General features: G+C 39.8%; 1 protein-coding gene across 1 annotated transcript in view; it reads left to right on the top strand.

The window, feature by feature from the left end:
• The window catches only part of WWOX (WW domain containing oxidoreductase), a 609,400-nt gene that overhangs the window by 163,572 nt on the left and 419,713 nt on the right, over positions 1-26,115 (top strand). The window lies entirely within an intron of this gene.

Genomic DNA, 26,115 nt, shown 5'->3' on the forward strand with positions numbered 1-26,115 from the left:
GATTTTTAGAAATGAATAGAAGAAATAAGGGAAATTGCTTTGAAAGCTGACTTCTTATTAATTATTATTATCTAATTTCTTATTTATTTCTTTTGCAACATATATATAACTTTGGTTCTGTACAACTGGTTGTTGGCAAGATTTGTACTAACAGTGTTTAATCATCAGTTAGTGTGAAAAATGTGCACATGATCCCAATTGCTTGGGTGGTTTTCTTTTTTCCTCTACTGGTACATTTTTGCATGCTGTTTTTTTTTAACACATTTATATAAGCCTAGGAACGGTGAACATGAAAATCTGTTAAAACGAAACTAGGTTTCAACTCAAGAAACTCAAAGGCATATTAGCTTATCAAACAAACCACATCCACACCACGTTCCATCTATAACCTTGCCTGTGGGAAGATCTAGGACCGTGATGGCGAACCTATGGCTCACGTGCCACAGGTGGCATGCAGAGCCATATCGGTGGACACGCGAGTGTTGCTCTAGCTCAGCTCCAGCGCGCATGTGCGCGCCGACCAGCTGATTTTCGGGCCTTCCGGACCCACCGGAAATCAGGAAACAGGCTGTTTCCAGCCTCTGGAAGGTCTCAGGGGGTTGGGTGGGTGGGGAAGGCCCGTTTTTCGCTCTACCCAGGCTCCAGAGGCTTTCTAGGAGCCTGGGGATGGAGAAAACGGCCTTCCCCACTCCTCCCAGAGGCTGGAAATGGCTCATTTCCCAACTTCTGGTGGGAACAGAAGTCGGGAAACGGGCTGTTTCTGGCCTTTGGATGGCCTCCAGGGGGATGGGGAAGACTGTTTTCGCCCTCCCCAGGTTCCAAGAAAGCCTTGGAGCCTGGGGAGTGTGAAAAATGGGCCTACTGGGCCCACCGTGCCATCACGTGCCAAAAGCAGGGGGAGCGCAGGGGGGGTCGCACGCAAATGTGTGGGGGTGTGGGACGCATTGAATTATGAGTATGGGCACACGTACGCGCGACCCCCCCACGCTTCCCCCACTTTTGGCACGTGACGGCAAAAAGGTTAGCCATCACTGATCTAGGACTTCTCAGTCTTCCAGATGGCCACCAGGATTGGCACAGTATATATCTCAGGGTCGATGTAAGGCATGAAGAGAAGATTAAGTTTTTGGAGCTCAGCAAGGTGACCCTGTTTCACCAGTAGGGCTTGGAGCAGGCTCATTTGCCAGATCTAGTGAAACAAGCATTGGGGACTGGGCATGAATTATTTTGTGAATTATTCTTATTTTTAGATCTGAATGGCAGGTACAGGTAATCCTTGACTTACAACCACAACTTGTAAGCCAGAATTTCCAGGATGGTTGTTACATGAGTTGCACCCAATTTTTGTTAAAGAGATTCACTGCAGTGAATCATGTAGTTGTTAAGCAAATCTGGCTTTCCTCGGTGACTTTGCTTGCTTGAAGGTAACTAGGAAGGTTGCAAATGGCAATTACACGACCCTGAGATATGGCTACTGTTGTAAATAGATGCTGGGTGCCAAGCATCTGGATTTTGATCATGTGTCCATAGAGATGCTGCAATGGTTGTAAGCGTAAGGACCAGTTGTAAATCAGTTTTTCAGTGCTGCTGTAGCGAATGGTTGTAAGTCAAGGATTGTCTGTAATTCTACCTTTGCCTTTTCTCCTCAAAATCTAATTAGCCAAGAGAAGCAAAAGTAAAACATTGTGATTGATCTGTGGAATAAATTGCTCAGAAACTGTTGTGGCCCGCCAGTGGCCTGCGCGGATTGTTGCTGATCCCGACAACGAGGAGGCTGGTGTGGTGCTGCGCCAGCAGCCTGTGCAGCCGGTGCTCAAGTCGGACAGTGAGGAGGCTGGAGAAGATGTGGTGCCAGAGGCAGAGATTCAGCCAGGGCCTTCAGAACCTCCAGAAGCTCCTTTAAGTGAAGAGGATGAAGAGGAGGAGCCTCTTCTCGATGCACGGGCACACAGAGCTGCCAAAAGGCAGGAGTGGTTCCTCAGGAGGAGGCCTCCTCGAGAGTAAGGCTTGGGGCTAATTGGCCACTCCCTTAGCCTATTTAAGGAGGAATGCTGTTTGCAGCAAGCTGCAGGAAACAACTTTAGTTCGATCTTCTTTGCGTTTGGGTTTCTCTGCAACATTGCTTCTGGGCTTTTTGCTAACCCTAGTAAGACTCTGATTACCTTATCTGTGGAATTCTTGCAGGCTGATAAGAACGTTTATTAACAGCCTGCATTTGCAAAAGACTGAGTATTTGAGTAAAATAAGCTTTGTTTTAGACTTTGTGTGTGCTGCGTTCTTTGTGGTCCGTAGCTGGGGCAGAACAGAAACAAAGAACTGATGTTCACGATTAGTTTTTCCTATTCTGAACTTTTTCAAACTGGTGGTCCACGGGCTGGAGGGCATCACACGCAGGCCACGCCCACCCCAGCTCCGCGAATGGGAAAAATGTCACGAAACGTCACCTGATGGCAGCATGACGCGGTGAGTTTGACGTCCCGTGGTTTAAGGTGAACTGTATTTTCTAGTTTGCTTTGGTTTGTGTGTTGCGTTGTCTGGAGAATCCTAGATTTGGAACAGCTGTCCAGGGTGAGCCAGTTGCACAGAAGACAATATATCAGGATGAGGCCCGAGTTGCTGCACCACAGAAGTGTTGATACATAGCCCAAATCAACTCAAGTCAACTAAGAAGTGATTGTGCCTCCAGCTTCATAATTATGGAGGGTTTAGATTAATAAGCCTTTTTCCTTGGCATATCTATCTCAGATCTTAACCACTACAGTAGTTTATAGCATTAACAGAGATCTAATGGGAATTACAGCAATAATAGTTATTTTAGTTTGAAGCGTTACAGTATTAGCTGAAATAAATATTTTGTTTAATTCTGTTGGCTTTATGCAACTCACATTCAAGCTCAGTGCTTCTGATTTTGACTTCTTTGTTCTGCTCAAATGGTTGAGCTGATTATATAATGCTATGCTGGTCAGTGACCAAAATAAAGATTTTGATTTGATTTGATGTTCCATAGTCCAAATAATTAAGGCAGTCTTCAAGCAGCAGATGTTTCGGTTATTATCCCTGTACAAAATATGCTGGCTGACCCAAACTATTGTGATTCATTTTTGTTTTAAAACCAAGGCAAGTTGAATTTAAACAGATACAGTAACCTTGGAAAAACCCTTAACTCGTTTTTTAAAAAAAAAACATCACTAAAGTGGTTTCCAATTTTTGTTGTAGGTTGTCTTAAGATGCCAACTCATACTGAACTTATAAAAGTTCCCCATTTCAATAAAATGATTTATTTTGATTCTGAATAATTTGGGAACCCGGCCAGGAGTTGTGCATGAAACTTCTAAGTGTCATCCTTAGCTTCTTGTGTTCCACAATAAATCAGAACAGAAACCTGTTGTGTATATAAAACAGGCGCCAACTCTATTGGCCCTTTGCTGTCTTAAATCTGATAAAAGTACAAATATTCAAATAAGGTAAGCTCTGTTATTAAATACTCATTCACTTCTGTCTACACTCTTCTTTTCCTTCTTAATAGTACTTAGCAATAGCACCTAGACTTATATACCGCCACTAGTGAAATCTAATTTTTTTATTACTGGTTCTTTGGCTTGGTGGGTGTAGCTTGGTGGGCATGGCAGGGGAAGGATACTGCAAAATCCCCATTCCCTCCCCACTCCTGGGGGAGGGATATTGCAAAATCTCCATTCCCACCCCACTCTGGGGCCAGCCAGAGGAGGTAATTGCCGGTTCTCCAAACTGCTCAAAATTTCCACTACCGGTTCTCCAGAACCTGTCAGAACTTGCTGGATTTCACCCCTGTTTATAGCCCTCTCTAAGCAATTTTTACAGAGTCAGCATATTGCCCCCCAACAATCTGGTCCTCATTTTACCCACCTCGGAAGGATGGAAGACTGAGTCAACCTTGAGCCTGGTAAGATTTGAACTGCCAAATTGCAGGCAGACAGCAGTCAGCAGAAGTAGCCTGCAGTATTATATTCTAACCACTGCACCACCATTGAAAAGAAACTTGAATTTGCCTTAGAGAAATTTGAAAAATAGGATTATCCAGGAAGGTTTTTTTTGCTGGTCTCTTGTAATTGTATATTGTAATTGTAGTTTGTATTTTCATCGCTTTCCCATTTGACGTATCTTCCCACTCGATGGGAATATGTTCAATGAGGCAGGAAGGCATAGAGGTTTGCGGGTAGGCATCTATCATCGCTTCCCAAGTTTCTAAAGTTAAAAAGTTGGTTCACTTAAAAGTTACTGTGCCATTTCTGTATTTAGCATTTCCATTTTTAGCTTCGTCCTGATTCCTCCCATTTCTTCTTGGTATCCTCCCCCAAGAGAGATTGCCTGTTCCTTTTTCCTTCAACACTTTCCGATATTGAGTAAGTTTCAGATACTTAAGGCTTACATTTATGTACCCTCCAGCTCCATTTTATTTGTTATATACAAAAAGGTATGTTGCTTACTTTTTTTTGCCTGTACTTTGTATCATAAGTTTGCAAAAAGAGCCTAAAAAGACAATCAGTTGCTGAAATGGAAAACAAACAATTATTTCTTAAGGAAGAAAGGGGGCAATGTTTACATTTCTAATAAGCCAATTTCAGTTTATTTATGACATGTTATATCTGTTCAGTAAATACTTTAATTTTGTTTGCTGAGCTTACAATGCTTGATACTGACACCCAAAGTACAGGTTTTTTTCTTCTTCAAAAAACAGGCTTTTGCAAAGATGCACTTTAATTTTAAACATTTGTGCATTAGGTAGCCATACTATATCTCAAAACTTTAAGCCAATAATTTCTTTCCCCTGTAAAATTAGCCTGCCATAAATGGCATTTAATATTGAAACTAAACCCTACCAGGTAATTGGAAAATATTTTTTTTTGTTCCAAATTGTCAGATTCACGAAAAGCATGGTGTTGATGAAGAACAAAGTTATGTCAGATTTCTAGTGGGGAAAAGAAGGGGAGGGACTACATCAGCCAACCAGTTTTACTTACTTGTTTTTAGAGGATTTGACAGAAAAATCAGATGGTACAATTTTTCCTCTAGGTAAGAACTCCTCTAATATGACATTCTTGCCTCCATTGTTGGCTATTGTTCAAAATAATGTCTAGAATATGAGTCATAGAGAAAGTATTTGCCATGGGCATAATTTGGGCAAGATTTGTTACCGTATTTTTCGAAGTATAAGACGCACCAGAGTATAAGACTCTAACCACTCTAACTACTGCGCCACCATGGCTCATCTGTTTTATACCAATGTTTTTCTTTTTGTTCCCTGTCCATAAGAAGGCATCAATCCGTGCTTAGAAAGATAAGCAATTCCAGTCACTGAATGCAAATATAAGAATAATCTGGAAGATGGATTCCTTCTTTCTTTCTACTTATTCTTGGTCTGCTTCCTGTGCCTCTCCTTCTAATGAACACGATGCAAAAATATATCAGAAGGGGCCACATAACATAATATTGCTCTATTCCGCTTCTATCAGTAGTTGTTATAGCTCCAGCTGTATGTTTAGGAGATTGGATGACTACTCTGCTCCTAAAATAGAAGTCCATAAAGCCCGCCTCCACTTCTATAAAGTTCTACCTCCATTTTTTAAAAATTAGATTTATATGCCGCCCTTCTCCGGAGACTCAGGGCGGCTTACAATGCGTTAAGCAATAGCCTTCATACTTTTGTATATTTTATACAAAGTCAGCTTATTGTCCCCACAAACTGGGTCCTCAATTTACCCACCTTAGAAAGGATGGAAGGCTGAGTCAACCTTGAGCCTGGCGAGATTCGAACATGCAATAATTGCAGACAGCTGAATGTTAATAATAGGCTTTTAGTCTGTTGAGCTATCCAGGCTCCATGAAGCCTAACTTAATCTGTGGTTGGTTTTCAAACATCCAGATCTTTTCCTCCTACTTTTGCCCCCCCTCCCCCCAGAGTGAGGTCAGCTCCAACCCTACTGATCTTCTGAAACAGCTTAAAGATCTGGGTGTGCCAGTTGACTTGGAGCTCCAATGGAGGGGTTTCATAGGGGGTGGTTGATAGATTAACAACAGATCCCACCTCCCTCCCCCTCATTCTACTCCCTCTCTTCCCAACTTTTAATTAGTGTGCTGTATTTGGATATTCACAGTATTTTGTTTATGTATAGTTTTGCAATCTTTTTAAGATTGCAATCCGCCCAGAGTCACCCTTGTGATAAGATGGCAGCTAATAAAAATAAATAAATGATGGAAAAGTCACATGCAATGCAATGCAATGCAATGCAATGCAATGCAATGCAATGCAATGCAATGCAATGCAATGCAATGCAATGCAATGCAATGCAATGCAATGCAATGCAATGCAATACAATACAATTCTTTATTGGCCAAGTGTGATTGGACACACAAGGAATTTGTCTTTGGGGCATACACTCTCGGTGTACAGAAAAAGACAAGATATATTCGTCAAGAATCATAAGGTACAACACTTAATGATAGTCATAGGGTACAAATAAGCAATTGAATCATACTAGGAAACAACCAAGATAAATCGTAAGGATACAAGTAACAAAATTACAGTCATGGAGTCATAAGTGGGAGGAGATGGGTGATAGATAGATAGATAGATAGATAGATAGATAGATAGATAGATAGATATGGTGGAGCAAGTTTCCATTCATTCCATACCAATAGGGATTCTCTACTGGGTTGCTACAAGTCATGTTAAGCATGAGGTTACACACCAGTGATGACATGACATATCAGCTATGTTCTTCTCTGCAATCTCAAATCGCCTATATCTGTCAGAAGGTCAGGAGAAGTCAAAGTCTTAACGTTATAAAGTTTCTCAAAGTCTGCTTTGTGCAGAGATTTTTTTTTTTATCACTTCCTGACTTCTTCTAGAAACGGCCTGGTTTCTTTTCCTTATGGTGGTCTTTAATTTCTTCTCCTGCCATTTTTTTGAAAAACTGCAATACCACTTGAAAACCTTTCCCCCAATCAGTTTCATGCGATAGCTTCTCTTTAATCATTTACATTCTGGGGGAAAGTCAAATATTCCATAAGAAGCCAAAGTAATCTAGCTGAATGTATACTGTTTGTGCAGCTGGATATTTTATTTATTTGAAGTATTGAAAGAAGTCCCCTCTGACTTTGCAGGGGAAAAAAAAAAAAAGACAGTGAATAAACAGTAAGTAGGGCCAAGTAATCTGAGCCAGAAAGTTGCTTCTTTTAGAGCAAAACCCTGACAAAATATTTTCCATGTTCCAGAAAAGAAGCAAAAAAGCTCAAAAGCTTCATAATATTCTTACAGTATTGTTGCGGTCCCGTCCCCCCCCCTCTTTGGCTGTTCTTTAAATGCAAGTAGTGCAAAAATGAAATGACTGTCCTGTTATATTTCATTCATAACATTCTCCTTTGGACAGTCATAATAAACTGGGACACGGTGGCTCAGTGGCTAAGATGCTGAGCTTGTCGATCAAAAGGTCGGCAGTTTAGCGGTTTGAATCCCTAGTGCTGTGTAACGGGGTGAGCTCCCGTTACTTGTGCCAGCTTCTGCCAACCTAGCAGTTTGAAAGCATGTAAAAAATGCAAGTAGAAAAAATAGGGACCACCATTGGTGGGGAGGTAACAGCGTTCTGTGCGCCTTTGGCGTTGAGTCATGCCGGCCACATGACCATGGAGATGTCTTCGGACAGCGCTGGCTCTTCGGCTTTGAAACGGAGATGAGCACCACCCCCTAGAGTTGGGAACGACTAGCACATATATGCGAGGGGAACCTTTACCTTTACCTTTTAATAAACACACAGCATTTAAATAAGTTATTTTCTCCTTTTGGGGTCCGGTGGCCATGTTATCTTATGATTGCTTATGATCACTTCTGGGTTTGACATACTGCCTTGCAATGCTTAAGTGACCCACTTCATAGGGGTCTCAGTATGGTCTTTAAGGACCTTCTTGCTGTTCCTCAGAGACACTTAGACTATTATTGTGAAAACTGTAGGCACGAAAGCCCATGAAAACCACCAGAAACTCTGTCCTGACTAAATATCCCAGCAATCGTTTTCCAATGCTGTTGGCTTTCCAACTGAATTTTTCCTTTTTTAAAAGTACTTTCATTAAAGATTAGAATTACAGTAATAAGAGTAGAATAACAGAGTTGGAAGGGACCTTGAAGGTCTTCTAGTCCAACCCCCTGCCCATGCAGGAAACCCTACACCACTTCATGTAAATGGTTATTGAACCTTTTCTTAAAAATTTCCCATGTTGGAGCATTCACAACTTCTGGAGGCAAGTTGGTCCACTTATTAATTGTTCTAACTGTCAGGAAATTTCTCCTTAGTTCTAAGTTGCTTCTCTCCTTGATTAGTTTCTACCGACTGCTTCTTGTTCTGCCCTCAAGTGCTTTGGAGAATAGCTTGACTCCCTCTTCTTTGTGGCAGCCCTTGAGATATTGGAACACTGCTATCATGTCTCCCCTAGTCCTTCTTTTCATTGAACTTGACATACCCAGTTCCTGCAACTGTTCTTCATATGTTTTAGCCTCCAGTCTCCTGATCATCTTTGTTGCTCTTCTCTGTACTCTTTCTAGAGTCTCAACATCTTTTTTTACATTGTGGTGACCAAAACTACCATAATACAAATTAAAAACTGAAAGAATGAAGAAGTACAGAAAAGAAAAGCAGAGAAAGAGAAAAGAAAGAAAAATAAGAATATAGTAATGGTGGAGGGGGGGGAGGAATATATAAAGACATGACTTCCCCTTCATGACAACATATAAACAATTTTAGTAACTTATCACCTTCTCAACAACAAATGTTCTCTTTTCCCCACATGCTGTCTGTTTACTGTTTACTGATGAAATGAAATACTCATCATTTCAAGACTGATTTAGGAAAAAGTCCATTCAGAATTAGCAGATATAACTTTGATCAAGTAAACCAACTTTATAGTCCTTACTTTTATTTCTAACGATCTTGATTTTTAGCATATATTGTCTTACAGTCTGCTGGTGAAGAACAGCTGTCTTCAGCACTAGTGCGTGATGTCAAGTCCTCTCCATGTCCCAAAAGCAGTTTTTGAAGAGCAAATCTACTCACTCACTTTTCAGCTCTGCTTTTGAACTGTCTTCATTCAACATTTGTTCCCCAGTAGTGCACAGCGAATTACAGCGGTCCTGATTTGGGGTGGGCTGCTGGGGGTTCCCAGGATTCAGGAGAACCTCTAGCTAAGATTCTGTGCAGTTCAGAGAACCCCCAAATCCTACTCCTGGCTGGCCCCGGCCACCCCACCCCGCCCCTCTCAGGGGTCCTCACGCAGCCCGTTTTGGATGCAAGTGAGTGCAGGGCGTGCACAGAGGCTCGGGGAGGGCACAAAACGGGCCTACTGGAAGTTTGGGAAGGCTAGAAATGGGCCCATTTCTGGCCTCCAGAGGGCCTCCGGAGCCTGGGGAGGCAGCTTTCGCCCTCCCGGAGGCTCAAGGAAAGCCTCTGGAGCCCGGGGAGGGCAACCCCTCCATGATGCAGGAGGCAGACTAGGCCATGCCCACCATGGCCACGCCCACCCAGCAACCAGGCAGAGACCCCTTGCTAAAATTTTTGATGCCCACCCCTGTCCTGATTGATTTCCTTAAAATATCTAGAGGCCGAAGACTCCCTGCGCTTAGTCTTCCTGTTGGACTTAAGTAGAATACCATTCTATGTGAAAGTTGTGAAGGCTACATGATAACGTCTTCTTTCTGCTGACTGTAATTGGCATCCTCAGTGCTACCTTTAAACCTATTGAGGTGTAGTTTTGAAATATGGGCATTATTTTAACTTAGATAAGTTTGGTATACATCATATCATGAAATAATCTTTTGAAGTAAATATAATGTACTGCTTAGTTCCTACAATACTTACATGCATTTATCTAAAATTATTTATGTGGTGGAATGATTGATCCTACTCAATTTTTCTGGTTCATTTTATGGAGAAAAGGGAATAAATATTAATAAATTGATCACCTAGGGCTCAATATAAAAATATACATTTATCTAGCCCAGTTCTTATTTAATTATCATGGAAAGAAAGGTGGAGAAGTAGAGAAGGGAAAAAAGCCACTATGTTTGAATGTTGCATTTATACCTTTACAGTTCAGGTGTATTTATGTCTCTGGAGATTTTTATCAATGAAAGAGGGAGGCACCATGCAAAATTTTATTTCCTGTTTGCAGAGGCCAGTAGATACGATAAATCATATCAATCTCTATCTGGTATCAGGATGATAAATATAAAAAACATAGTCATGTTCCATCCATAATTTTAGTGACACCATATTTTTGCAGTTTCTTAATATCAATATTGTTATGAGCAACTCTTCTCTGTGTGTCAGAAATCCATATTACAGCACTTGAAGAATTATATTAATTGGAGAAACATTATTTCTATAGCTGCTACTTGAGAGGAATTATAATATTGGAAAAAGCTCTCCCAGAAAAGAGATAAATATAAGCCCTTGATGATAAAAGACATTTTAAATAGGCCATTTTTGATGCGTAGAAAGACTTGTTCATGTAGAAAATAGATTTTTTTTGTTATTCTGCATGTACAAAGTTTGCCAGAGAAGAACGGTTTGTTTTTGAAGCAGAACCTTCCAGATGGAGTCCTTATTCTCCCTTATTGCAAGGGAAAGGGAAGGGGAAGGAGGAGAGGGGAGGGGAGGAGAGAGCACGGAGAGGGAAGGGGAGAAGAGGAGAGGGGAGGGGAGGGGAGGGGAGGAGAAGAGAGGGAAAGGAGAGGGAGAGGAGAGGAGAGGGAAGGGAGAGGAGAGAGAGGGGAGGGGAGGAGAAGAGAGGAAAAGGAGAGGGAGACTAGAGAGGAGAGGGAAAGGAAAGGAGAGGAGAGGGAAAAGGGAGGGGAGGGGAGGGGGAGGAGAGGAGAGACAAAGGAGAGCAACAAAGTCAGTAAAGTCAATTGACAGCTTCTCCTATTAAGCTCAAGTGGGGAAAAATATATGAAGAATCTGGAGAAAAAAATAATTAAAGAGACTTCTCTTAATTGTACTTAATTTTGTAGTTCTAGTTTTCTTGATCTTGTTATTATTTAGTTATTATTCGGCTCTTGCTGTTTCATATCTCTGGACAAATTACTATCCCTGAGAATTTATATAAAATGACTGGTCTATGGGAATAGTTCTCAGCTATATGTTGCAACAGATGGACTCAATAATAATCTGTGTTGGAGTTTGTTAAATCTCTGAATTTACAAACATTTTCAGTGATTTTCAAACCACAATACTGTTCGTGGAAATAATACGGTATTTCTTCCTACCCTGGGGGACCTAGGTTTCGACAGTGATTGGTGAGAATTAAAATATATAAAGGCAAGATCCATTGGTTTATGGCACGTCATAAATAATGACACATTTCTTTGTTTTCTTAGAGATAAGGTGGCATTGTTATAACACTCAACACTTTCTCTAATTCCAGTGGTGGTACTTGTCATCATTATTACTATTTGTCTGGAGCAGTGATGGCGAACTTTTTCGGCACCAAGTGCCCAAACTGGAACATGTGTGTGCGCCAGAGCGCCAAAAACTCGTAGACTAGGTGGCCGGTGCGCCAGCTGGCTTTCACGTGCGCCGGAGTGCCAGAAACCTGAACACCATGTGGCTGGCGCATGCATGCGCACTGTCCAGCTTTGTTTTGGGTTTCCGGCGCTCCGGCGTGCACGAAGACCAAAAGAGCAGCTGGTGACGGCACGCGTGCCCACTGAGAGGGCTCTGCGTTCCACCTCTGGCACGCGTGCCCTAGGTTTGCCATCACGGGTCTACAGAAAACATTATTTTGAATATCCAAAGAAGGCCGTACCAGATACATTCTCACACGCAACAGCTTTCAGAGGCGATGGCACATATTTACCGCTGCTTGTTTGAAAGCTAAAATTGGCTCCTGAACCGATATGATATACTGTCTGGTACGTGATAAGTAAAATAGCTTTTAGTTTGGACAAAGCTCAACTTCGTAACCTGTCAGTCTTGATTAAGTTAGGAAAGTGTTGGAGCAAATAAATTATACGTGCAGGGTAACCGGACAAGAAACAAGATAGCTTCATAGATGTTTAATTTATAGAAACCTCACAGAGACACATTTGCGCCTGAATGTTTTTGAGTTTTACTTAATTTTGAAATTATTCCTTCCTTCTGAATTTCCTCCATTCCCTCCCCCTTCCCCCCCCCTTTTCTCTTTCTCTTTCTCTTTCTCTTTTTTTCTTTCTTTTTCCTTTTTAAAAGATTGATATTTCCTTTCTGGTCTTGGGAGACTTGTACTTCTCTGCCAGCTTGAATAACTGGTCCTATTTCAGCACCAAATGTCAAGAGTAAACAGATGAAAGTGTGTGTTGTATTTTTACTTCGTTGTCAGATGCTATTGGTTTGTCATTTTCCGAGAGTTGTATTTATCGCAACAAATGCTGTTACCACCACAGCTCTGCTTCTGTTACGCTTTCATCAAAACTATTCCCTCGAGGTTAAGTAAATGAATTATCAACTTTATCCCCCCCATGTTATCCATTGTAAAGATTTTGCTGCTGACACTTTAGAGCAAAATCGGTTATTCTTTTCTTTGTTTGCAGTAGAACAAACCCACCAGATCATAATGTTAACTGTCATTTTTTTTTTTAGAAGACAGAGGCTGCTGAGTTAGGACTGGGAGGAAGACTAGAAAATAATATACCACATGGGACTCGGCATTTAATACCCCGTTGCTTGCAAAACAATGCAAATTAAATTATAATTAATTATTAAATTATGAACTGGTCAGGGCAGGCTAAATTTTAAAGCTGAGATCGCTCACTTCCATGTTTTATGTTAGAAGATCTGCGTTTATATACTCGCACAGGTTGATACACATGCAATTTGTTCAGAAAGGCCTCTTGTGTGATGCAGAGTTTGTCAATCCAAGGTTGAGCAATTCTCATTAGAAAGAGATGTGGCAGGTTACTGTTAATAGGGCGACAAAAGTGTTTTAAACCTTCAGTTAATGACCAAAGACAAGTTCTTTTGAAGGTGCTATTTCGTTGTGAAGTGTTCCAGAGAACTTTTTGTTGCTATCAAGAAACCCACAACGACAAGTATTTATCAGGTATGGTGCTTAGTGTCTTAGAACACTATTAACACTAGGGATGAAATGCTCCCGATCCGGTAGCGATGGCGGTGGGTGGTTCGGAGAACCTGTAGCAGAAATCCCTGCTCTCCCCACCATGCCCAGCTGAGCCGCGCGATCATCAGAGGCTTTTTTTTTTTTACTTTTAAAAGCATTTTTCCTACAAATGTTTTTAAAAGTAAAAAAAAAAAACCTCTGATGATCACACAGCTCAGCTGGGATCGTCAGAGCCTTTTAAAAGCATTTTAAAATGCTTTTTAAACTAAATTAAACTAAATTAAAAAAATGCTTTTTGGCCGAAGAGGTTGTAAAAAAAATGTTTTTAAAAGTAAAAAAAAAAAAAAAAGTTGGCCACGCCCACCCAGTCACATTACCCCCCACCAAGCCACGCCCCCAAAACCAGTAGTAACAAATTTTACATTTCACCACTGACTAACACCCAACCACATTGTTATTGAAAATTGATTTTGGGTATTTAAATGAGTAATTGAGATGGGCAGCTATAGAAGTTGAATGAATGAATGAATGAATGAATGAACGAATGAATATTTCACCACCAAAGAATGTGCTTTATATCAGCAAATGAAGTTGAAGAGAATGCAATGTTTGGTAAAATAGAATTAAATCATCAATACACACACACACACTGAATATAGTCACCAAAGCACCTACTGCAATAACAACAACTATAATAGGATCTTGCTAAAACTTGTCACGTGTGTGTGTGTGTGTGTGTGTGTGTGTGTGTGTCTGTGAGTGATGGGTTTCAAAAATTTTTACTACCGGTTCTGTGGGTTTGGCTTGGTGGGCGGGGCGTCACTTGATGGGTGTGGCTTGGTGGGCGTGGCAGGGGAAGGATACTGTAAAATCTCCATTCCCACCCCACTCCAGGGGAAGGTTACTGCAAAATCCCCATTTCTTCCCGATTATCTGGGACTCGGGAGGCAGAGAATCGATGGGGGCATGGCCAGTCAGAATTTTTACTACCGGTTCTCCAAACTACTCAAAATTTCCGCTACCGGTTCTCCAGAATTGGTCAGAACCTGCTGAAACCCACCTCTGGTGTGTGTGTGTGTGTCTGTGTCTGTGTGTGTGTCTGTGTCTGTGTGTGTGAGAGAAGTAATAAAGCTAAGGCAAGTTTATTTAAAACATCTTATTCTGCTTACCAAGATTTATGTCTGCCGCACTCTTGAGTATTCCTGTTTAACGTTTGCATTTTTGGCTGTATGATTGTGAATTATGAACTGTAGACTCTTGTAATTCTGTGTTTCTATTAAAAGGAATCTGTGAATTTTCCTTTCTATTTTCAATCCTTAAACCCCAGGACTGGTGCAAAACCCTACAGCCAGTATCTCCATCCCCACTTAAGCAAGGATGATTGTACAGCCTTTTTATGTTCCAAACTTTTCCAACAGCTGATACAGCCTGGATCCCAGAGAAGGATCCTCCGTAGACCATTTACGGCATTTTGCTGCAATTAAACTCCTCTGGTCTTAGCCCTCAGGCAATTTAGTACCTTTTTACATATGCACATTATGAACTTTTGACCAGGGCTTGGTACTCGTATATTAGAGAGCAGCTTTTGAGAAGAGGCTTAACAAGTTCCTTGGAGTATTACTTTCTCAGCCTGTTGTGGAAAAGGTAATTGAACCAACTTGCAGAGAAGCAATTCCGCATCTTTCTTATGATCCTATCTCTCTCTCTCACTCTCTCTTTCTCTCTCTTTCTCTCTCTCCTCCCTTTTCCATGTTTCCTTTGGAAGCTTGTAGCAAGAGCTCTCAGAGAGTGCGTGATTGATCTTTTATTCAGTAGCTAACGAGAACTGTGATTCTATTAGTGCTCTACAAGGCAAGGGAACAGTGATTTAATGAAGTGTCTGGTGAGCTGGTCATAGATTTATCCCGTTGTCTCTAATTTGCAGAGCCATCGCAAGTCAGTAAAAGAAATGGCACTCATGCCACCGTCAGGCAGGTATTTTCTCCGTAAATTGTTGTAAGGTCAGGTGTAGTTACCTTCGCCGAGACAATGCCTTCCCTCCTCGGTGTCTCCCGATGACAGCCGCTGCGCTAAGGACTCAGCGAAGCGGAAACCTGAAGATCAGAGGTCCATTCTGAAGTCTCCCTCAGCTGATGCAGGGGCCGATGAACTGCCAACGATGGCTAATAGAGTCATAATTGGCGATTAGAACTGGAAAAGCACAATGACATCTCAATACAAACTGGTGTGTACTAAATTCAACTGCCAGCTGGTGTTCCAACACAGAGTCATGTGTGTTCTCCAAATTTCAATTCCGAGCAATTAGGTAATGTCTTTCGATAGTTATTGGGCAGCTGTTAAGAGGAAGCAGGGTGGAAGCTAGTGAAGGGAAAAGAATCACAGGCTCATCAAAACACATCCACTGTAAATTGACATTAATGTGCTGTCTGTAGACTTAGCTGAGCATGTAACTTGTGGGCTTTAACTCTGAAATCATGCGGTAGAAAGTTGGTACGCCTTGTTTTAAATAGCCAGAGTTTGTGCTATGTATTTGTACACATAGACACACATAGACACATCGCATTTACTGTGTTTTCCTGAAAATAAGACCCTGTCTTATATCTTTTTTTTTATTTGATTTATATGCCGCCCTTCTCCGGAGACTCAGGGCGGCTTACAATGCATTAAGCAATAGCCTTCATACTTTTGTATATTTTATACAAAGTCAGCTTATTGCCCCCACAATCTGGGTCCTCATTTTACCTACCTTAGAAAGGATGGAAGGCTGAGTCAACCTTGAGCCTGGCGAGATTTGAACTTGAAGTAATTGCAGGCAGCTGATGTTAATAACAGTGCTTTAGTCTGCTGTGCTACCAGAGCTCTTTTTTTTGAACCCCGAAATAAGCGCTTGGCATTATTTTTGGGGTGGTCTTATTACTTTGGGGCGTGTGGAGGAAGATGGGGCTCCTCTTGCCGTCTTACCTGGTTTCCAGCTCTGTCTTCCTAACCCTAACTAGAGGAAATGGTGGGGACCAGCTGCACATGCGGTTAAATATTTTTAGGGAGCAGGATTTCCTGCTTTCTAGAGAATATAAATCATGCGGCACAGCTGATTGTCGGAAATACCGGTTGGGATGAACCAGTAACTTTTTTTTACTACTGGTTCGCCCGAATCGGTAGCTTTTATTACTACCGGTTTGCCCGAACCGGTACAAACCAGTAGCATTTCACCCCTGATTTAATGTCGTTGTTTATTTGATTTCCATTGCAATAGTCTAAGCAGACTATTCATATTCAAACCTGTTTGGGGTTACTCCTTCCTACCAATTTTTCTCCTAGATATGGGAATCTGGAACAAATTTCAGGATCCTGACTTTCCTCTAAACATTCTTTCTGAAATGCCCAAAGAAAGCCTCCTTGTGGGAAATGGTAGTCTCACCATGCACTTTGTTTGTGCGTTTGTTTGTGTGCATTGTGTGTGTGTTTTCCTTTAATCTCCTTTTGGACGCACCATTATAACAGATCACCGAAATACAACAGATGCTTGTATTCATACTTTCCAGTTCTCTGCAGACAACACTGTGCAATTTGTACTCTTGACATCGTTCTCAAACAGCTGAAATAGTCTGATATAAAATCTCCCCGTACTTAATGTATTTCAACATCTTTTGTGGGTTTTCATTAAAAAGGTTTTTTTTTTTTTTTTGGAACTGGCTTTGTCTGAAAAGCAAGATGGAAAAGTGATGGTTTTATTTCCCCCTTCTTCTTCATAACTCAGAAAGGCCCAGTGTCCTTTGAAGCTTCACTCCATGAAGTTAGATTGCAGTCACATTGCAAAGGAAACACGCTGAAATGAACCGATAGAGCGGTAACATTTTATTTCTAGATTTTCTACCAATCGTAACGACTCATCTGGGGAATGTCACAAACACGAAAACTTATTGAAAGAGGCAGTCAGGAGCCGGGAAGAGATTCCCAGTGGATGCAAAAATATCAGCGTTAAAGAGATGTCTGAGTTGAAACTCCTCTCAACATCTCTAAGGATTCAGGGAGGGCCTCTGGACATGCAGGTCCCATGTTTCCAACTTAAATGGAAAAACGTCTATTGAGCAGCCGTTCAATAGACTGTTCTATCTGTGCTTTTTCTGAATTTACAGGAATCAGAAAACACACTCTAAGAAAATTTCTGCAAATTATTACAAGTACAATACCCACGTTACTCTGATTTTTTGGTTCTTATTCTCTACCCCATTTCTTTTCCGCAACTTTTTCTTCTTCTTCTTCTTGTGCCATATCTGTTATCGGACATTGGTGATCCTGTTGGCAATCCTATTTTTGTCAACAGCCTCATATAAGAGTGCTGCTGAGTTTTGTCCAAACCAGTCCCTTAGGTTTTGAAGCCATGATGTTCTTCTTCTGCCTGGACCTCGTTTGCCTTCAATGTTTCCTTGGAGGATTCAGTGAAGGATGCCGTATTTTTCTGGGTGTCGCATCACATGTCCAAAATATTCTAACTTTCGCTTTTTAATGGCTTTGATGATTTTGCTTTGCTTTCCCAGGCGGCTTATCACCTCCTCATTTGTGATTTTGTTAACCCATTTTATACGTAACAGCTATCTGTAAATCCACATTTCAAATGCTTCTAGTTTCTTCAAGTGGTTTTCTGTCAGAGACCAACTCTCCGTAGAGCTGGATAGAAAAGATGGAACATCTAACAAGCCTGATTTTCAGTCTTAGGCTTATGTTGTGACTGCAGAAGACCTTTTTCATTTTGAAGAATGCTGTTCTGGCTTTCTCTATCCTTGTTTATCCTTTTTCCTCTTACTCTTTTCTAATTAGAAAACCGGCATTTGCCACTGATGTAAATTTTACACCATGCAATTGGGTAAAGATCTTAAGTTGTCTCTACACAAGGCTACTAGAAAGAAAGCCATCTGTCTAAATGCCTAAGTGTAAGTTTAAGCAAAGTTTCTAAAATTGACATTTTTTTTCTCTAATGCAAACTAATTATTGCATCGTCTTTCCATTTTGTCATCTTAAAAAATAATAATAATAAATCTTCGATGAGACTAAACGTTTTAGTCCATAGATCATTTCACAAGAAAACTCTGTAAATGTCTTATTGTAGATGATGCGAGTCAAAGCTCATCCAGATCAATTAAAAACCCAACTGGAATTTAGCCAAGTGCTTTTTTTTAAATTTTTCTTAATAACCAGATTTTAAAAATGTGTATTTTAGTCAAACTGTGTGGGAAGATGAAGAGTAGAGTAGAGTAGAGTAGAGTAGAGTAGAGTAGAGTAGAGTAGAGTAGAGTAGAGTAGAGTAGAGCGTAGAGTAGAGTAGAGTAGAGTAGAGTAGAGTAGAGTAGAGTAGAGAAGAGAATTCTTTATTGGCCAAGTGTGATTGGACACACAAGGAATTTGTCTTTGGGGCATATGCTCTCAGTGTACATAAAAAGACAAGATACATTCATCAAGAATCATAAGGTACAACACTTAATGATAGTCATAGGGTACAAATAATACTAGGAAATCATACTACTCAAATCATACTAGGAAAATATCAATATTGTAAGGATACAAGCAACAAAGTTACAGTCATGCAGTCATAAGTGAGAGGAGATCGGTGATAGGAACAATGAGAAGATTAATAGTAGTAGTAATGCAGACTTAGTGAATAGTTTGACAGTGTTGAGGGAATTATTTGTTTAGCAGAATGATGGCTTTCGGGAAAATGGGGATTTTGCCGTAACCTTTCCCTGGAGTGGGGTGGGAATGGAGATTTTATGGTATCCTTCCCCTGGAGTAGGGTGGGAATGGAGATTTTACAGTATCCTTCCCCTGCCATGCCCACCAAGCCACACCCACAGAACTGGTAGTAAAAAATTTTGAAACCCACCATTGGTTCAAATGGATATGAAGATTTATTGCACGCATAAGCTCTCTATAAGAATCTGAACTACTAATGATCCAAGCAAATTGGTGGTAGATAAAGAGTCACAGGAATTCTGGATGGGTTGGATGGGACAACAAGTAGAAATGAGAAACGGAATAACCGGATAACCTGAATCCTCACCTTTACTCAACATCTTTCTAAAAAAAAGTTCTGTACCTTCAAAACCTACTTATTACTAGAAGCTGAGCTGGGTTGGCCTAGATAACTGGGTATCAGTGGTGCTGTTGGTAATGTGCTAGCTTTTGAAATAAACTCTTTAGATTTACAAGGTATGTAGGGTTTTTTATGAGAACCAGTTTGGTTTAGTTAAATTAAGGCTAGGAATAGGAGACTGGGAGCTAAAGTCCTGCCTTTGTACAAAACCAGCTCGGTGATTTTGGACCAGTCCTTCTCTCTCAGCCCTAGGAAAGAAACAATGGCAAATTATTTCTGAAAAACCTTGTCAAAAAAAATTGCAGGGATGAGTCAATAATGGACTTGAAGACAAACTAAAACACAAATATTTCCTACATCAACCAGAACAACACATTTTTTTTCTTACATATAACAAAGTATTATGTGATAATTACTCACAAATTTAGGGGATTTAATGAAAACTATTTTAATGTCCCCCTTTTCTCTCCCTCCCTCCCAGTCTCTCTCCCCCCCTCTCTCCCCTACTATCTATGTCTGTCTGTGTGTGTGTGTGTGTGTGTGTGTGTGTGTATCCATCCATCCACCCACCCACCCACCCACTCACCTACCTACCTACTACCTACCTACCTACCTACCTACCTACCTACCTACCTATCTACCTATCTACCTACCTACCATCTCTCTCTCTCTCCATCCATTATCTGTCTGTCTGTCTGTCTGTCTGTCTGTCTGTCTACATCTCTCTCTCCATCCATCATCTATCTTGTCTGTCTGTCTGTCTGTCTGTCTGTCTGTCTGTCTGTCTGTCTGTCTATCTATCTATCTATCTATCTATCTATCTATCTATCTATCTATCTATCTATCTATCTTTCAATCATGGCTTTATTCACTGCCTGAATAATTTTCTTTGGGAAATGAATGAATGGCAGATGTCCTTGTTTCAAGTTCAAGAACAGCAGGCCTATTCAGTTGCTAAATTAAAGTTTAACACTCTCTATATGAAGAGTAGCAAGTCTTGGAATTTATATACTCCTCATGAGGTACAGTCATAAAACGACTGCAAACACCCAGTTTTATTTTTAAACTTAGGACACCTTCTGTTTCCACTGGAACTCAGAAATTCAGGTTAAGTTACAGTAGTTGGAGAAGTCTGAAAATCAAGCCTGGATCTTAAATCACATTTGATCTTGTTTCTCTAATCAGTCACAGAATTCACAAATCTGATTAAGCCATTTTTTTTTAAAGGCATGGTTTGTAGAAAAAGTCATACCATTACCTTCAAACTTAAAGCAATGCTTAAATTGGAGTTGATGAATGGATTCATGTTGCTGTCAACAGAAAACCAAAATAAAGTACCTTTACAGCTTGGTGCATCGTGCTGTGTGGGCTAAGAGGGTATGTAAAGGCAAGCTATTGGTTTTGTACATAACTCTAAATAATCGTTTACCATCATATCCAAAAAGGTCACATACCATCTAAAAATAATTTGCATGGTTGGGACTTTCATAACCCTTTCAATACCTTTAAGTAAATCTAATGCGTATCTTGGTTGTACAATAAAAACTGATGCATTATAATTGGTCAAGGAAGAAGACTAATGTTCCTTGACCATGCCTATTGACCAGTATATATTCGTGTATGTGGTAAATAATTTATTCTTTGAGAAAAATCTATGTGCATTATACCCTTTGATCTCATCATGAATTTCAAAGCCAACGATTCCATTTCGTTTCTTTTTTTAATTTTCAAAGAGGGCAGAAAAGAAAATCATTTTACAACTTTTTTTTTTTAAAAAAAGTGGGACACACTTCTCTCTAACACTCATCCATGCTAATGAGACTACGTTAATACATTTTTTAATCAAGGCAAACTTATTGTACTCTGCAGGTGAAAAGTATATGAATACAAGACTTAATGCACCTAGTAGATTAAAAGAGAAATTAAAGACTTGAGACCGAGAAAAGATCAAAGGCTGTCTTTTCATTGTTCTTTTTATTGTTTATTGACTTCAAAAAGACTTCTTAGTTTAAGCTGACTTTAATATCTTTTGAATGCTCTTTTGTAAAGTGACTTTGAAAACTCATGGATAACGTCTTCATTAAGTGGAGAAAAACCTTGGTGAATATATAACTGTAACTCTGCTTTCATTATACGGGAAGAAAAGAACACTTTGCTTAATTATGATCTGTTTTTCTTTGTTTTTAATTTCATGAACATTTTGGGGAGGGGTTGAAATTCCTGCTGATTACAAAAGTACCGATTCCCAGACGTGTTAGTTTTCCGCAGACATTTATAACAAGGTGGATTTTCATTCTACATTCACTAATAATGTTGAGGACGGAAGAATTACCTTGCTGAATCAAACAGTTGGATCTGCAAATCTGTTCTCACAAGTTTCTAGCTAGACGTTAAAAGCAAGGCTATGCATATGGATGAATCGATTAACGTCTCCACAAATTCAGGAATATATCTGCTTTTAATTGTGGAAGTTTCCATGGCAGAGAAGTTATCAAGTCATCCTTTTGTAGTTAATATAGCATTTTGCAGCAACATTTTGACTTAACAGCTATCATTGCATCCTGTGTTCGTTTAGAGTTGATCCCCACTGTTGTTTTCCCAGCAACGCAGATGTGAATTCAGAACAAATAATAGAGGGATTAGGCTTCAAGGCATGAAAGCTTATTGTCTAATTTTGTTGTAGTCCAGGTTCCATGTATTTGCGAAAATTTGGACGCCTTAACAGTGTAACACCAATGAATTATTGCAATCGTTTCTTAATTCACTGCAGTTCCTACAGTGGAAATTACTTAGGGTATTTTCCGTTACTGTGTAATGTGGAGGGAGATATATTTAGATATCCAAGGAACACTGCTCTGCTTGGTGTCAGCACCTGCCCAACCTTGGAAGACCTTGAGAAGTTTAATCAGGTTTGACTTTGGTTGGCACTTGACCAGTGTAGGTTAGACATAGGAAGCTGGGGGGAACAAAGGAAGAATGGAAGAACGGATGCTGTTGTAAAAAAAAACATCAGGTGCCCCTGAAGTCACCAGGAGTTCAGCTTGACTTGAAGGAGACTTGAAGGGGCACCTGCCATTTTTTTTTAAAAAAATAACCTGTGGAGGGGAGAACTACTGAGGTGATCACCTGTGTCATAACCACATTTTATTTCCATGCCACCTGCTGCAATTAAAAATGAAACCGCCAAGCAACTAAGATGGTGATTTTATCTACCAGCTGATATTATAATTAATGACTGTAGAGCCCCTATTATGTGTACTTCCAAGACATCAAGTGGAAAGCTGTTGTCATGCTTTAAATAATGGGGGGGGAAAAGTTTTCAATCTTGATAAATAGCTCAGTTGGATGCAGTTTAAAAAAGTTGAGAGCATATGCTTCTGTCATCAGGAACTACAGCTGTAGTTATCCTTCCTGTGACTCTTCAAGAAGCATTTAAAAGTCTTGGATTCTGGATTGTTCAGAGTTTTTCTTCCCCCCCCCCCAACCCAAAATGCCAACATGATTGCCCAAGGTGGTAGGGATTTATTTCTAATTTGGGGGAAATAAAATATGAGAATGTAATGGAATATGATTGATTGTTGTATCCTTTCTTTTAATTTACATTTTTTTAAGGAATTATTTTAGAAGGCAGCAGGAAATATTTCCCTTAGTTTTTTGGTTTTTTTTCAACAACCAAGAATTTGACAAAACAGTTTTGAACTTTAGATATGTGAAGTGGTCGAGCAGCAAGAAGATTAAATGGGAGTGTGTGTATGCCTATGTTTTCATTTTGCTTTGATGTATTTTTGAAATTGTGTTCTTGTGCCTCTTCAATGACTGATGCAGAAGCAATTTATTTCTTGGTTAATATGCTTTCTGGATTTGTTTAATTTTGTTAGACAGCTTGATGCCATCTGAGAAAGTCTGATTATTTGATTGCGGGCTTATTTCATGCAGGTAGGAAAAAATGCTTTGATAAGTGGGGAAAAACATTCATGTAATAACTTATCACGCCCCTTCTTTCTTTTAACTTTTCTATGCGTGGAAAATTGCCTAGGATGTCTCAGTTGCTGTAAATAATGTAGCATGCCATTTCAACTATTTTATACTTTCTAAGCCCAAATGACTAGGAAGCTTTTAGAAGGCAAGATTTTTCAGTGATGACTTAGAATCTCCTTTTCAGAAATGTGAAGTTTGAAAACAGGGTTGGTATCCATAGGAAGGCTAGCGAACTGCACCAATCTAAATTAATAATAATGTTAGTCCAGGGCAAGGGTCTGCAAGTTTAAACACAAACCTTAAAGAGCCATTTGGACCCGTTTCCCACAGAAAAGTAAACACCGGGAGCCACAAAACCCTTCCCATGCCTGACTATTTCTTGAGCGGCCACAAAACTAGCCTATGTAGTTGAATTAAACGTTCTGTTTTCTTCTGAAACTTTTCTTTTCTTGGATTTATCCATGGTTGGCCTACCGTGGGTTGAAAAGCTCAATAAATTGCATGCCGGCGGGTGTCGCACATTGGCGGTTGTGAAGCATATTTTGAGTGACAGGCAGCTGCAGCAGAGGGGTGAAGGAGCCACATGCGGCTCCAGAGCCGCAGGTTGCTAACCCTGGTCCAGGGAATTAAAATCCTAAACAATCTAGCAAATTTTTCATTGCAACTATACTTCTTCAGATTTTGAGATTTGAAATCTGCTGTCCTATTTGTCCCATCTTGTCCTTCTGCTGCCTGCCTGCCTGCCTGCTTGCCTACCTACCTACCTACCTACGTCACTACCTACCTACCTACCTTACCTACCTACCTATCACCAGATTGTTGGGGGCAATATGCTGACTCTGTAAGCTTAGAGAGGAGTATGAAGTGGTATATAAGTTTAGTGCTATTTCTATTTCTATTTCTATTTCTATTTCTATTTCTATTTCTATTTCTATTTCTATCTACCTACCTATCTACCTACCTACCTACCTACCTATCCCCAGATTGTTGGGGGCAATATGCTGACTCTGTAAGCTTAGAGAGGAGTATGAAGTGGTATATAAGTTTAGTGCTATTTCTATTTCTATTTCTATTTCTATTTCTATTTCTATTTCTATTTCTATTTCTATCTACCTACCTATCTACCTATCTACCTACCTACCTACCTACCTACCTACCTACCTATCCCCAGATTGTTGGGGGCAATATGCTGACTCTGTAAACTTAGGAGTATGAAGTGGTATATAAGTTTAGTGCTATTTCTATTTCTATTTCTATTTCTATTTCTATTTCCATCTCCATATCTATCTATCTATCTATCTATCTATCTATCTATCTATCTATCTATCTATCTATCTATTTCTATTTCTATTTCTATTTCTATTTCTATTTCTATTTCTATTTCTATTTCTATTTCCAGTTAGCCTGGACATAAAAACATATCCGGGAAGAAATAAATGACAAAGCCCTACTTACTATACTAAGACAATTGGATGGTTGTGTCCCTTTAAGTCATCAGAAGTTGCCCTTGACTCAAAAGAGCTTGCTAATAGTAGCTGAGGGCTAGATCAGGGGGTCCTTGAGCAACATGCTCAAATCACAGCCATGAGGTCCATCATGAAAAATGAGGAGGCGTGCCAAACGAAAGTGTTGTTACTCTTGTTGGTACACGGTGCTTTTGCGCACCTCGTATTTTCCCACGTTTTTCTTCTGATTCTTCTGTTGCTGAATGGCCTCTTTGAAGTATAAATAAACCATTTATTCTTTACATAAGATCTTGAGTTGCGGCTTGATTGTCTTGGGCACTCCAGAGTAAAAGGCCCACTTGAAAAACCCAAATGCAAGCCTAGATATTCTGTGGCACGTTTTAACAATCTAAATATTGCTCTTAGTCTAAATCGAAGCAGCAAGCAGTAGTCGCAGCAGTTGATGGACTATTTTTCAAATTGATTTCAAAAATGTATTTAAGGGGATGATCTTCTACTCTAGATTACCTATTGATTTTTAATATGAAAAGCTCATTATATAAGCAGTAACTGCATATAAAAACCTAGCAAACCTTTGCATAAATCCTTTAATTGAATTTCCAGAGCCTGTGGTTCTACTTTTTTTTAATTAAATCTATTTCTTTTTTTAAGTGTTGCTGTATAATTTGCATGCTGTGAAGTGGCCTTGTCCCAGATAAAGTGCCATTGATCCTTATTAAACCTCACCTCTGGGCTTGCTGAAAACTAACTGGAAAAAATTAAAAGTATTCATGCTGCAATGCACTTATGCTTCTGTGATAGGATTACAGGGGGAGGAAAAAAAAAAACTAATTTCCAAGGCAGAATTTACAATGCAAGATTTTAATTTTTTCCTGCATGATAATTAATGCAAAAGTCATATTCTACATATAAATAACATTTTAGTTTGCAGCAGTAATTAAGAAAGACAATACATTTTTTTGAGGGGAAAAACAACATGTTATAAGTGGTTAATCTGTTTGTGTTTTCATTTATTAAATTGGACTGATGATGGTGGCTTTAACTCGCCAGATTAAAGACCGAAATTAGAAGATGTATGTCAGAATACATAGCATCATACGTTTATGTGTAGGTATGTAAGAGGGTAATTAACATATTTTTATCAAGTTTGTTTACAAATTTTGTGCTAATGATTTATGGATTGCAGTTACCATGGGAGTGAAAAGTATAAAAGGAGGAATGTGGTATTTTCCTCCCATTCTCATTTATGTAATGCAAAGCATTTGTTATTTTAAAGCAATAAAATCCCCTAAAGAAATATTCATAATCAATATGAACACAAAATATGGAATATATTAACTGAGTTATAAAAATGCTCATCGCATAGCACAGCAAGTTATGTACAGTTTAAAGGCTAAGCAGTTTTGAAGTTGCTTATATGGGGATATAAATGACAAATAGAAGCAGTATTATTTTTAGTAA

This window comes from Pantherophis guttatus, chromosome 11, assembly GCF_059756535.1.
Source record: "Pantherophis guttatus breed Tessera chromosome 11, ASM5975653v1, whole genome shotgun sequence".
NCBI classification, from domain to species: Eukaryota; Metazoa; Chordata; class Lepidosauria; order Squamata; family Colubridae; genus Pantherophis; species Pantherophis guttatus.